A 13,855-nucleotide genomic window follows, 5' to 3' on the forward strand; every position below is an offset into this window, starting at 1 on the left:
TCGACTTAATTCGACGTTACCTCGAGATATGCAAATGTTATCGTGCGAGATGTCTTCAGCAATCGGACGGTGTAAATTTTCGGTTTTATTGACAGACGTTGTCGTCGCCGTTTGGGTGCGGAGACCTCCCACAACTCCAAGAAATTCTTCAAATTTCGCCACGAAAATCCAGCAAAATTGGAAATCACCGGAGACAAACGACCAGCCCTGCGGCCCACCGCAGGTAGCTGTAAAATCAATCCTAACCTACAAATGATGTGGGCCAATTACGCTATTACCTATATCCCATAAACCATTCCGTGGCAGCATTTATTCATGCGTTAATTCCATTAGATACCACCTCGTTGGTTCAATTTATTTTGACTCTAGGTTAATCATTTTTCAAAGTATTCAGTTCAATTGATTTCGCTGGAGCAGCTTTTGCACGTTACTTTAGACACAATATTGTTAAAACAATGCATTTAATCTGGGGACCAAAGGAGATCACACGGTGTCAACTCGGGACTGTAAGGTGGACGTTCTAGTAGTTTTAGTTCTGCGGTTAACAAAAAGCTACAAAGAAGTATAGAACATGCCAAGCAGTTATTTAGTATCTTGATATGAGCTTCCGGAAATGACAAAATTGTCTCTTCTTAAACTTAGTCTTGACAAGAAGACGATGATATTTTTAGAAATATGAAGCTTCTAAGAAGAATGTTATATCAGTACCAATACATGGCTTTAGAAGAAACTTGATAGAAAAAAATGAGATCCTTAGAAATATAAAGCTGTTACGAAGATTGTTATATCAGTACCAATACATAACTTTAGAAGAAATTTGATAAGAAGAAAATGAGATCTTTAGAAATATAAATCTCCTAATAAAATTGTCATATCAGTACCAATACATGACTTTAGAAAAAATTTGATAAGAAGAAAATGTTATCTTTAGAAATATGAAGCTTTTGATAAAATTGTTATATCAGTACCAATGCATGACTTTAGAAGAAACTTGATAAGAAGAAAATAGAATCTTTAGAAATATAAAGCTCTCAAGAAGATTGTTATATCAGTACCAATACATGACTTTAGAAGAAACTTGATAAGAAGAAAATGATATCTTTAGAAATATGAAGCTTTTGATAAAATTGTTATATCAGTACCAATACATGACTTTAGAAGGAACTTGATAAGAAGAAAATAGGATCTTTAGAAATATAAAGCTCTTAAGAAGATTGTTATATCAGTACCAATACGTGGCTTTAGAAGAAATTTGATAAGAAGAAAATGAGATCTTTAGAAATATAAATCTCCTAATAAAATTGTCATATCAGTACCAATACATGACTTTAGAGGAAACTTGATAAAAAGAAAAGGAGATCTTTAGAAATATAAAGCTTTTAAGAAGATTGTTATACCAGTACCAATACATGACTTTAGAAGAAACTTGATAAGAAGAAAATGATATAATTGATATAATTGATAAAATTGTTATATCAGTACCAATACATGACTTTAGAAGAAACTTGATAAGAAGAAAATAGGATCTTTAGAAATATAAAGCTCTTAAGAAGATTGTTATATCAGTACCAATACGTGGCTTTAGAAGAAATTTGATAAGAAGAAAATGAGATCTTTAGAAATATAAATCTCCTAATAAAATTGTCATATCAGTACCAATACATGACTTTAGAAGAAACTTGATAAGAACAAAATGAGATCTTTAGAAATATAAAGCTTTTAAGAAGATTGTTATACCAGTACCATTACTGTCCACTAACTGACTTCTTCCTTTGTTGCTTTTCTTCACCTTGCTTCACAGTTTTCCAAATTGTGGATGCATTTTAATAGATCTCAAAGATTTATGCGACTATGGCTCCATTATCCTCTCCTTGTCTTCTGGTTTGTCTTTCCCTACATATCTTCCACCCCACCACCTCTTCCCCCTTATGTTTTTCCATACTGATTTGTTTGAAAAATTAGCAAATTTATACATTTTGGTCCAAGCCAGCGCAGTGGACGTTTTGAAAATTATTTGAAAATTTTCAAAAACTCCTACAGTTGCTTCACTTTTTCCATTGAAACATTTTTTTTGGGAGAAACTGGAAAAACTGTAAAACGCCAAATTAAGTAGATCTGTTCCTGCAATGCATCTTTGTAAATGGAGCTAAAACGTCCACGCTGCGGGTCTCGTAGATCCAATTAGGGTCCCATCAGGGAAACGCTGTTACTTGGCGGAAGCATCTCTTGGAATAACGTTAGAATCGGTCCGATCGACCCGATATCAATAGCATTTCAACCGATGACTCCGGCACTTGTCGGTATGACCAGCATTCGGATAACACAACTCGGAAATACCTTTCGGCCATTCACAGACATCTCTCTACTCTATCTGTTGCGGTAGCTCGAGGAGCGCACGTGAGGGCACGAAGAATACCCATCAATGGTTATTTTTTCTTGCCCACCAACATTCATCGACTGCAAAGCGACTCGATTGCTCTCGAAACAAATTGAACTGGACGCACAAGCGTCTACAGGGAGTGCCCGGGTGAAGGTACCACCGGAAGAGAACCAAATTTAAGACGGCGAGTCGCGCTTCAAATCAGATGAGTTTCTCCGGTTTTATTTGTGACCATGATTCGAATCAATTTATAAGCGCACAGCGATGTTGTTAAATGGGCCGTAAATTTATATTACATGCTATGAAGAAACGCATGAAATCGATTTAATTGCCACATACGGGCATTAGAAGCGGCTCTACAAACAACTATTTAATGCTCAGGTGAGCATGTGCGGCTCCCAACGCTGCTCGGTTAAGTACCATTAGTAGTACCGTCCAAAACTCAAAATTTAGAACACTCGGTACTCTCGTGGTTCTGATGATAACAAGATAACCTGTACCCCAGAACGACAACAGTCATGTTTTTGCTTGGAAACAGTACTTATAGTACTTCTTCCTAGTTTTGGAAGTTTTTGGCAATCGCAATTGGCATTTCTTGATAAAGTCTTATCTGGTCTGCTTCTGTGAATTTTTTCCTCTGGAAAATTTTCGACGACCCGTAGGGTCTCCAATGTCGTACCATCGACCCACTTTTGCGTCAGGGCGTCCGGAATTGACACGATCAAAGTCAAGTACCCGTAAGTACCCACCTAGTCGGGTAATCTGGTCTCGCTAAGTACCACTTGTCTGAACCCAAAGGCGTACCTCCTGATTCGAGGATAATTTTCTGGTCGATACAGTTGTTGCGTTGTGGGACAAACACCCGGAGCATAAATTAGTAAAGACTTTTGATGAAATCAGTGAGCGTAATAGCGTTGGAGATGGCGGCTGGTGCGGGTTCGGTGTTGGATGTGGGTCGCTCAAGGCAACGTTTTGGGACCTGTTCTGTGATCTCCCGGTGCGCAGACATTTGAATAATGGTTTGGACTAAGTGATTTGTGCCGAGATGTGTGAGCCATATACGGATTTCAAATCGATTTTTTCTATCGTTTCACCCAAGTACCTAATTGGATCAAAGACGTTGCAGAACGGTACCACTCAACTAATTCCACTTTGAATTGCCAATGGTGCACGCTCCGTAATTTCCTTTTATTTATGTGTTCGTTTACGGAATTTCACGCTTCTTGAAAGTACCACCAAGTACGACCGAATTATCTCCATTCACAACACATTGTTGCCCCTTCAATTATCCGACATCTAATTCATATATTTGACCACGATTTATGACGGTACAGTTACCAAGCGATCATATAATAACCAAAGTACTGTTACCTCCAGACCACCAATAGTGATTGCAAAATTCCGGAAGGACCCGCATTTCCAACACCCGCCAGAGTGCGCTCGTTCGTATTTTCAGCGGTACCCTTGACATCCGCAACAGATTCAACTGGATCATGTAGAATCTCAGTCGAGGTCGTTCCGTTAAATCCTCGGAGTGCAGTCGCTGCAGAACTGTTGAGTGGTGTCAGTGTCTTCTCAGTTGGTCACCAACTCACATGACAGCTTAAGTGCTATGCTCGAATCGTTGCGTTATCGCCCGTCGTTGCTAATTAATTTCGCGAGTGAAAAATTATTCATCGGGATGGGTGCCGAAGCGTGACGCACATGTGGATCGGGTTCGATTATTTCGGTTGGTCACAAAACGAGTAATGTGCGGCCGCCGACTTACCTGAGGCACATCCAGGAAGTGGTGAGTGCATTTTTCCCGAGACCAAACCACTCCATTCGTTCGCGCAATACTCGTCTATTTATTTCCTGTTGTGTCAATGGCCGTTCTTTTGCATGGAGGAATGGTGAAAAAACGAAATTAGCCAGATGTTTCGACGGATAAACTCGCCATTATCAAGAGTGGATGATAAATCGTAATGTACAGCTAGTTATTCCGTTATGATTAGTCGATTCGGTAGCGAAATTTGCTTTCGATCAGACAATCACAAAATTAATCTCTTGCCACGGGATTTTTCATCGTTCCGATGCACTCAAATCTGTTTGTTTTTGTACCAACTGATGGGAATTTATTAAGGTAAATTACCCACCTAGAATTCTCTCTAGGAAACGCGGAGTTCATCGAGTCTTGCTTAATTGTTGCTTTCTTTGCAAACACATCCAGCTGGCGTTCCTAGAAGAACGGTCAAAAAGACCAAAAGACGTGCAGAGCTACACTGTCAAACATTGTAAGTTTACAGATGGATGTAGTATAGAATTTTGAACTCGTTACCTTCAAAATGACATTTTGCAGCCGCGAAATCAATGTTCGCGGCCGCGAAATCAATGTTCGCGCACTACTATGCGGTCGCAGGCCATTCGCATTAGCGCGAACGCTTTTTAGATGATTTGGAAACACTAGTGAGCGAAAGTCGATTTCGCGCACTAGTGCTTCAAAATTATTCGCCTTTTTGAAAATAATTTGACTTGATAATAAATTCTGGCTTACAAAACGGTACATTCGGGCAAATGAGCACTCGCTCCTTCGTCGCTCGTCCCTCAAATAATGGGCTCATTTCGTAAATAACTATTTCCCAACTGGTGAGAATGTTCTAGGTGGCTGCAAGTAAGTTACGCGGTGTACGCGAAAAATATTTTTGCCTCCACCATTAATGCAATATTGCAAGTCATACCTAGTATTTACCGGCAAAGTAATGAAACGTTGTCAGATTTAATAATTGCAGTAGCAATCAATGGCAGCGAAGACCTATATTTAATTTAACGGTTATCAGAAATGAATCCCGTCGAAAAAACACGAAAATATGCATCGAATCGCATCACGTTTTGCCACATTTCAATTAGGGTCTAGTCGAATGGTAATTAGCGGCTGCATTAGGACTAATTAAGTCGGCGAAGTGATTTGATTTTGAGACCTTTATTAATTAACACGTGCACCGGCGACGCGAATCGGGGATTTTGCGTAGAGGCAATCGGTACTTTGCCTCTCGCAACTAGTATTGCTCGTTTTGGGAGACAGACATTTATAAATCAGGCGAGACGGCGCCAACATTTTTTCCATTTGAGCGAGTCGAGGAAAAACGAAAAAGTGAGAATGTCGGCACAACAAAGTCGTCCGTCCGCATAACAGTGCATTCGATTTATCGACGTTTTTCGATGTTCAACCAGGAATGTTGTAACTGATGTGTTCGGCGGTATTAATTTATTATTACAAGTGTTTACATATGTTAAAGATTGTTTATTTATGTATATTGGGTAATTTATCGATTAACAACGCCATATCGAATTAAGTACAAGAGAGAGATGGAGAGGAACGCCTTATGTACACAAAATTATCGCTAATAATTCATCATTAGTACTGCTTTCGGCGAGGATTAATCCCAACTACTGTTAACCACATTATTCATTTTTTTGTTGTGTGTTGCGTAACGTTGAAAATTTGCAATTGTACAACATGAGTCGGTTCGAGAGATTTCAACGTTAGATCACGATACAATTTATCATTGAATAATGAGAGTGGAAACGGTGGACAGCGCATTTTTCCTAGTACCACGATATTTATGTGCAGTGTTCTTCTAATTATGATAATGAAAGTAGCAGACTTGCTGTAGGAAATATAACTTAATTATAATTGCCTTCTTGATTTGCATAAGTACCCTATCCTGCAAAAATCATGATTTATTACGTTCCCATTCAAGAAAATCGAGCGCAGTTTTGACTAGGCTTTTTCAAAAGCGCTAACGATCTAGTCCTGAGATTTGTTGGAAGTTGTTGCACTCGAAAGCTCTACTGGATTCTTTTTTATTTTGTTACAAGTAATACATACATTAAAATGTTGCCTTTTATAGTATACAAAGTGTCCATAAAAGAATGTAGGTATATCAAGAGTCCTGTGGAATTCGAATGTATTTGATTTTTGCCGCTCTGTAGCATTCTGTGGTACCAAACAGAGAAAGAGAGGTTATGTCCATTAATGACAGATTATTGAAGAATTTGACATTTGACAATGTTGACATCTGATTTGGCGGCTTTAGATATAGTTCGACACAATAAAATTATAGAGCCTCACAATTCCACAGGACTCTTGATATATGTACTTACATTCTTTTATAGACACTTTGTATTACGATTTTTCTAACTAAATTAAAACATCCTAGGGTCAGCTTTGGTAACTGTAGTGCAGTGTACTGTACAAAATCTTTATATTGGTGTGAAGAAGAAAGAAAGAAACTCTCTAATTAATTCAAGAAAATCTTTTGCAAATATCAATTTATCGAGCGCAGTTTTGACTAGGCTTTTCAAAAGCGCTAACGATCTAGTCCTGAGATTTGTTGGAAGTTGTTTCACTTGAAAGCTCTACTGGATTCCTTTTTATTTTGTTACAAGTAATACATACATTAAAATGTTGCCTTTTATAGTATACAAAGTGTCCATAAAAGAATGTAGGTATATCAAGAGTCCTGTGGAATTCGAATGTATTTGATTTTTGCCGCTCTGTAGCATATTGTGGTACCAAACAGAGAAAGAGAGGTTATGTCCATTAATGACAGATTATTGAAGAATTTGACATTTGCCTGTTGACATCTGATTTGACAGCTTTAGATATAGTTCGACACAATAAAATTATAGAGCCTCACAATTCCACAGGACTCTTGATATATGTACTTACATTCTTTTATAGACACTTTGTATTACGATTTTTCTAATTAAATTAAAACATCCTAGGGTCAGCTTTGGTAACTGTAGCGCAGTGTACTTTACAAAATCTTTATATTGGTGTGAAGAAGAAAGAAAGAGACTCGCTAATTAATTCATTAAGAATTAATCTTAATTATTACGTGTTTGACTAGCGATATTTTGGTTAATTGACAGTATGCACTATAAAACATAGTGTTATCAGTTTTCTTGATGTGGCAGAACCTCCGTCCAACAGATGGTTATTAAAGAAGGTCATGAATAATCAATGAACCACGACGCAGAAAATACATAATGGATAAAATCACGTAAATTAGGAAGTGGTGGGCGAGCCCTGAGAACTCGCATTTTCTTTCCTTTTGCTCGTTTATCATCGTTCATTGATATGCCAATTTAACCTTGAGATAACAGGTGTGTTAATCACCTGTTTAGTCTAATAACAAGGTGGTATCATTCCAACTATCAATTTTTCGCGTCACTAATCGATACCCATCGAGCGTCAAAAAACATACGATTCAATCAACGACAACTTTTCCCCTCAACACAGCTTCGAATCGCCTCGGGACACATCTTTCTCCGTAATAAAGAGATTGCCGGATCGGTTTTAACACCTTGCCATTATATTGTCGTTATGACTCTCGCCAGCTCCTGGAATTAATGAGTGAACCAATAAGAATCGTCGTTGATGATGTGTGTGTAGCGTGCTCACACTACACAAAAAACCGAGTTTATTACGCAGCTATCACTTTCCTCTCTCCATCTAGGTTTTATCACTTCGGGACATGCGTTCAAACGGGTGAAACTGTCGAGACAGTTCGTTTGGAGAATATGTTTCTGCACAAGACTTACAGTAGCTTCAGTTCAGCTAGAAAGAACACAGAAAGTCCAGAATTTTTTGTTGTGTAGACGAAACAACAGTGGTCCGAGAGTGGAGCCTTGGGGGACTCCAGATGATGTAGGTAGTTCTTCACATCCAAAACGATACGAGGATTTGTCTTTGGTCTTTGAGTTGATGAAGTTTGTGCTTTCAACTGAAGGTTGTTTCAGCCTTTGCGAAGAAGGTTTAGGTTGCTTGGCTCGCATTCACCTCTCACGAACAGTAGGAAGTGATTTGATAATTACACAGCCATGTTCTTGTCATAATTTATGCTCCTCGAGATCAACACACTCCACTCGAACCATTTCGCTCTTCTGCATTTTTCCGGCGGTTTTTCAACTTCGGACAAGTGTCGAGTTTCAATCTGCCGCCTAACTGTAGTTTAATTGCTGTTGTCTTCGAAAGGCACATAAACTATCATTACGCAGTTGCTTTTCAGCCATTAAATATTCGGAACGTTGATCCAAATAATGAGCGACGAGTTGATATGTCAACGGTTGGGAAAAAAACCAGCTGAGAGATGGATTTCCAGTTATTGTCGATTGTTGTCGTTTTTTCTCCTCGTCCAACACGGACCATTGTAAAGTTACGGGAAACGATAGTCGAAAGGGACAAAAACTCGTTCTTTGACCACAGGTATTATTTCCTTATTGCCACTGTTAAAATTAGATGAAGACGATGCAAGAACTCCACAACACCTATCTTGTTTTCTGGATCGATAAATTATCCGTAATGAGTCGTACAGTAAACCTGTTATTTTATTTCGATTTTATTGTGTACAAGGGTACCACTTGTTGGCCACCTTACGTCTTCAGTAAAATGGTACGAGTTGTTGCTCGATTCCTGTTTTTAGAACAGGTAAGTATTACGCAGTTTATGGCCAGTAGTCGTAATTACTCCATGAATTTAACTCGGTTTCATCTTTCGTACATGTTTTAATAACAGCCATTACTGGATAGGTATGCTACTTTCTTGGGGGCCTCCCATTATGACGTCCGTTGTTGAAATACTTTATTGGTTGCTCAAAAATTCCAATCGAGATGGATGGCACAGGTTTTTTGCTAAATAACGCGGTCCTACCGCTTCAAAACATCGACTTTCATTCGATCAGACGAGCTAAGCAAAGCCATACACCGGTTAGCACTTGGATGGGTGGCCCCAGAAGAAACCGCGTGTCCACGTGATTTCACTATCTATCTAGTTGTTATTCGTAGTAGGGAATGAATAAATTCCAAGCTGGATGTCCTCCAAGAAGAGAATGTACAGAAAAATTAATAATAATAATTGTTTAGGCCCTTAGCGCTACCACTGGTAGGGGTTACCACCTAGTTGTTAGTTATGAAGCGCAAAATGATGTCGCAATAAATCTGGTCCTTCGAGATAACGCGAACATTTTGGTCCTTCGAGCCGGATAACGCGAACAATAATAACAATAAACAACAGAAGCGAGACCCAACAGATGCAGATGAAAACTTTGCTCTGAAGCACAAGAAGCTTGTTGGTGTGAAAAAAAAAACTAATGAGGCTTAAGTGATTACCTGTTTAAGCAGTACCAACACCGAAAAGCGTCCGATACTACAATTTTCATCTCAGAGGTGTCAAAAAAGCACGCATTACGCCACTTAACTACCAACCATCCTCCGGTAATTTCCTTTTTATAGTAGTCACATTTTTTCTACAATAATTGTCGAAAATTGCTCAATTAAATGCAGCTTTCTACTTGGAGAATTATGTACAAAGTGACCCCGACAAGGTACCATAATTAGAACATATCAAATGAAATGGTTCTAATCGTGTGGGGCAATTGGCGATGGGTAATTATGGTACTGATAGTACGACAGAAAAATTTCGGTGTAAAACACGAACCGGGTACTTTCGTGCATTAGCGTCAGTTAATTGCCGGAATCGGTCCCTTATACGGTCGCGTTTTAAGGAAAGTAAATTAAGTCGATAGAAGCAAAGTGACTAGCAATTAAAATGTACTTAGCCAGGTGATTTGCATAATAGCGGATTCTGGTCTGAGAGACCATTGTTCAAAAGTGCAATTAATCTGATTTTAATTTTTCGAAAAGCTCGAAAACGTATTCAGAGTTTGCGTGCCACGGTTTGCGTTAACTGTAAGCAGCAAGTAAGTGCTGCCGATGTTATCGTCTATGGTTCAATCATTTTATAATCGCTACCGCCGGGCCTAATGCTATGTTATTATGTAATAGGATTTTTAATGTCGCTGTGTTGGTGTATAATTGAAAGTATTCCACGGGAACTTGAAGAGAGCGGTTCGTTTGATTGACCAATCGACATTTCTTTCATTCGCGACTGGGTTTTGATAATTTTTTGAATTCTTCCGCTGGGAATTGCTGTGTTTTGTTGTTTTCAATTTCAAAGCTATTTTAGAATGTGAAGTGGAAATTCAGAAAAAATACAGATTTTTTCTATATAGTCATTACCGCATAGCGTGCGTAAAAAGATTTATTACCGCACGGCGTGCGATAAATGGGATGTACCGCACAGTTGTAATATTTTATTTATTTAGAGTAGAGTACGGTAGGGGTATTTTACGGCGTGAAAATTGGGTTTCAGGTTGGAGGCGAAGCCGAGGGCCTGATTAGTTTGAGCGGATCTGTTTAAATCATTCTACTTCAGAGGTTTTCAAAATTTTATTGTTCATTGCGCAACAGCAAATAAGTTGTACAGAATTCCCTAAAGTAACAGTTGCAAAGAAAGCAGGTTTTAAGAAACCGAAGCAACCATCTGTTTCCCTACCCTGCTAGACTGTCCAACAATGATTGTAGCGTACTATTGCACCCAAAATATTCTCACGACCAAACAAGATCTGAAGACGTCAATTTTTTTGTCGTTTGCATTTCATTTCCTCTTTAGCTTTTTGCAGAAATGCCCTCGTCCACTCGAACTCTTCCTTCTCTCATTACATGTTCTCTTTTTCTCGTTAACACATGTCTACAATTTCCCACTTTTTGTACATTAAGTAATTCAAGCATTTCATTATTAATTAGCAGTCCTCCACTTTTCCTGGTTGCACTCAAGAAGAAATCGACGCTGCCTCGTTATCGCCTCCATCGACGAAGGACCACGCCATCCGAAACGCACTCTTCTGAACGGTGGTAACTTTCCGGTGTCGTTTTTTCCATTTTGCTCCATTTAATTGGCGCGAGTCAAAGAAGTAGGCTAATGGCCGCCGAACAAAATTGCAAGTGTAATTCAGTCGGACTTTTCCTCTCGTTCTTCGCTGTCCGTTAATTGTACTAAACTGTTCACGATTTCATGCACCAGTTTCTCCTAATAAATAATAAAAACGCCAGGTCTGGTCAGGATAATGGAAGAATTGTTTCTCTTCGTAATTTAATTAGGGCGAACGGTCGTCTTCGAATCGCTCCAATTTCTTCACTCATTATCGGACTTTTCAGCGGATGGCAGTGTCGAAGTTTCACTGTTTTTTGACCCGACAAATAGCCTAACTGCGGGCCATGGACGCTCTCCTTTTCGATTTTTTTCCCAGCCTTCGAACTAACGTCTCATTTAGCGGCTTTAATTAAATCTGTTTATCGGCAATTAATCGAAACATGTTTCTGCGTTTTTTTCGCCCAGACGGTATCGATTTTTTTCTTTTTTTTTTCGATCGAACGCTCGTAGCGTGCTTTTTGTCGAAACAATACGGAAACATAGATTTTCTAATGACTCCGAACAAAATAAAAACTTGGCTCTATTCACAATGGAAAGTCGTAAATATCGGCTTGTAGTTAAAAGGCTTTACGACTACTTGTGTTGGTACCATGTTATCTGGGTCGTGTAAACAAAGATATTTGTATTTTGCATTCGAAATGAGCTGATTGCTGTGCAAATTAGGCAAAAAGACAACATAGTGGTTGGACAAAGCCTGTTCACCTAATCGGATTTTGCAAATTGCAACCACAGTACTGCAAATTATTTTGCTCGCAGACTGTGAAATAAGCAAGTCATGAAATGATGACAAACACAAAATCAAGAAGACAAAACTTCTTGGAAGAAAGGGTAACACAATTTTGGCTCATCTCTGGTCTCACTTGGGAAGAAGATCTTCCATTTGCATGTTCAGAAAAGAGTTGAAGAGAATGGCGAATATATTAGAAAGTAATTGAAGAGAAAAGGACTGGCATTAAATACTGTGTGTGAAATGTCTGTTGATTTTTATTTTGTGTGGATGATAAGAGGCAAGAAGACAAGTAGCAAATGGAGGTGGAAGTAAAAAGACGTAAAAAATATAATGCAGATGAATTTTGAAATGGTCTACTAATGTGGAAACAGAAGAAAACAATATGGGTAGATACAAAAAATGATGAAAGAGACGCAATAAGCATTAAAGAGATGGCATAGGGTTTTAGAGATTAAAATTAGATAGAATAGCAGCAGTAGAATAATTGCTAAGAACTAAAAAAGGGAAAGAAAGAAATGGACGATATGTAGGAAACAAGAATAAATTAAGACAAGTCGCAAATGCCAATAGAAGTAGATCTGAAGTAGATCACAAAGACGCAAAAGGTAGAATGCGAATGCAGACGATTTTTTTTGAAATGGTCTACTAATGTGGAAAGAGAAGAAAACAATATGGGTAGATACAAAAAGTGATGAAAGAGACGCAATAAGCATTAAAGAGATGGCATAGGGTTTTAGAGATTAAGAATAGATGGAATAGCAGCAGTAGAATAATTGCTAAGAACTAAAAAAGGGAAAGAAAGAAATGGATGATATGTAGGAAACAAGAATAGATTAAGACAAGTAGCAAATGCCAATGGAAGCAGATCTGAAGTAGATCACAAAGACGTAAAAGATAGAATGCGAAAGCAGATGATTTTTTTGAAATGGTCTACTAATGTGAAAAGAGAAGAAAACAATATGGGTAGATAAAAAAAATGATGAAAGAGACGCAACAAGCTTGAAAAAGATGGGATAGGGTTTTAGAGATTAAGAATAGATGGAACAGCAGCAGTAGAACAATTGCTAAGAACTGAAAAAGGGAAGCGAAGAAATGTAGGAAACAAGTACCTACACATCAAGAACATTGAAGCGTTGAGCGAAAGGAAATTTTCGCATCTTTTCTATTATTCTTAGATCCATAATCCTGGTCCTTTCTTCTTTTTAACTTGATCAGGATGTAGCGCTCTTTCGTGTGTAAAAAATATTGTAGCTACCTAATCTACTATGAAATGACTGTTTAATTGAACGAGCGGAAAATGAAGATGAAGAAGCGCTATTAAACAGTAATTTTTGTATCTGTTGGTAGAGTGGGAAAATTTTGAAATGATCTACTAATGTGGAAACAGAAGAAAACAATATAGGTAGACACAAAAAATGATGAAAGAGACGCAATAAGCATTAAAGAGATGGCATAGGGTTTTAGAGATTAAGAATAGCTAGAATAGCAGCAGTAGAATAATTGCTAAGAACTAAAAAAGGGAAAGAAAGAAATAGACGATATGTAGGAAACAAGAATAGATTAAGACAAGTAGCAAATGCCAATAGAAGTAGATTTGAAGTAGATCACAAAGACGTAAAAGGTAGAATGCGAATGCAGACGATTTTTTTGAAATGGTCTATTAATGTGGAAAGAGAAGAAAACAATATGGGTAAAAACACAAAATGATGAAAGAAATGCAACAAGCTTGAAAAAGATGGCATAGGGTTTTAGAGATTAAGAATAGATAGAATAGCAGCAGTAGAATAATTGCTAAGAACTAAAAAAGGGAAACGAAGCAATGTAGGAAACAAGTACCTACACATTTAGAACATTGAAGCGTTGAGCGAAAGGAAATTTTCGCATCTTTTCTATTATTCTCAGATCCATTATCATGGTCCTTTCTTCTTTT

At 38.1% G+C, this 13,855-nt stretch overlaps 1 protein-coding gene across 4 annotated transcripts in view; it reads left to right on the top strand.

The window, feature by feature from the left end:
* Window positions 1-13,855, top strand: part of Sb (Stubble) — a 73,058-nt gene that overhangs the window by 41,544 nt on the left and 17,659 nt on the right. The window contains exon 1 of one of the 4 annotated variants that reach the window (XM_069055791.1): window positions 3,861-4,169. The exons of the other annotated variants lie outside the window; for them this stretch is intronic. The gene's annotated coding sequence lies outside the window, so the exon portion shown is untranslated. Of the gene's footprint in view, window positions 1-3,860; window positions 4,170-13,855 lie in introns of those variants that run through there. 4 annotated transcript variants of the gene reach the window in all.

The sequence above is a fragment of the Tenebrio molitor genome, chromosome 8 (assembly GCF_963966145.1).
Source record: "Tenebrio molitor chromosome 8, icTenMoli1.1, whole genome shotgun sequence".
NCBI lineage: Eukaryota > Metazoa > Arthropoda > Insecta > Coleoptera > Tenebrionidae > Tenebrio > Tenebrio molitor.